Here is a 1387-nt window from a genome sequence, read left to right on the forward strand (position 1 = left end):
TACCCGAATCGGACGAAAATCGGTAAATATGATGTACATGTAGAGACAAACAAATGATTATAGCTTGAGAAAAATTGGATGATTTGTGATAGAGGAAAAGATTCACAAACTGAGCATGTCAACAATGCGTTGGTCGACCTCTGGTCCTTATGAAAGCAGACCTTTGCGTTGGCATTGATTGATAGAGTTCTTGGATGTCTTCCTGAGTGATATCATACTACATTCTGTCCCACTGCTGCGTTAGATGGTCAGAAGCCTGATCTGGTTCCGCGGCTCTTTCCCATAATCTTCAAAACGTTCTCAATTGGGGAGAGTCCGGCTACCTTTCTGACCAAAGCAAGGGTTGGCGAGCACAAAGACAAGCAGTAGTATTGTAAGTAGGCTGTATAGGTTTTTTTTTTATTGGTAACGCCACGTAGCGCACTGTATGAAAATCACTGGCTGTGCTGTGTGCAGTCTGTGGCTAGTTTGCATTGTTGTTGGCTATTGTAGTGTTGGGCAGTTGGCTGTTAACAGCGCGTAGCCTTGCGCAGTTGGAGGTGTGCCGCCAGCAGTGTTTGGATGTGGGGAGAGAGATGGCGGAGTTTTGAGAGCGGATGATCTGGACCTGTGTCCATCAGAGACAGTACATTTGTAAGACTGGATGTCATGAACTGATATATATATATATATATATATATATATATATATATATATATATATATATATAATGACTTTTGAACACTATTAAGGTAAATACATTGTTTGTTCTCTATCAAAATCTTTCGTTTGCTAACTACACCTATCAGTAGTTAGTCCCTTCAGTAGTTAGAATCTTTTATTTAGCTGGCAGTAGTGGCGCTCGTTGTATTGCAGTAGTTCGAGTAAGGAAGCTTTTTGTGACGTAAGTGATTTGTGAAAGGTGTAGGTTCATGTTAGTCTGAGCCATTCTTTTGTATGGATTATTAAAGTCAGATTGCGTTGCGCTAAAAATATCGTGTGTCAGTTTAGTGATGATCAGAATAAGTAAAGAGAGAAATGTCTGAGTACGTTCAGTTTTGCTCAGCTGTTTGAAAACCAAATAAGTAACGGGTTTAACAGCACAGTAATTCAATAATTTTTCTAAGGAAACGTTTCAATGCCTCTACATTTTTTCGTTTGTCATCTAACCAACCCTACTTAGCCATTTTTCACTTCCTGTCGATCTCATTTTTGAGACGTTTGTATTCCATTTTGCCTGTTTCATTTACTGCATTTTTATATTTTCCCCTTTCATAAATTCAATTCAGTATCTCTTCTGTTACCCAAGGATTTCTACTAGCCCTTGTCTTTTTACCTACTCGATCCTCTGCAGCCTTCCCTATTTCATCTCTCAAAGCTACCCATTCTTCTTCTACTGTAATTCTTT

The sequence above is a fragment of the Schistocerca nitens genome, chromosome 7 (assembly GCF_023898315.1).
Source record: "Schistocerca nitens isolate TAMUIC-IGC-003100 chromosome 7, iqSchNite1.1, whole genome shotgun sequence".
NCBI classification, from domain to species: Eukaryota; Metazoa; Arthropoda; class Insecta; order Orthoptera; family Acrididae; genus Schistocerca; species Schistocerca nitens.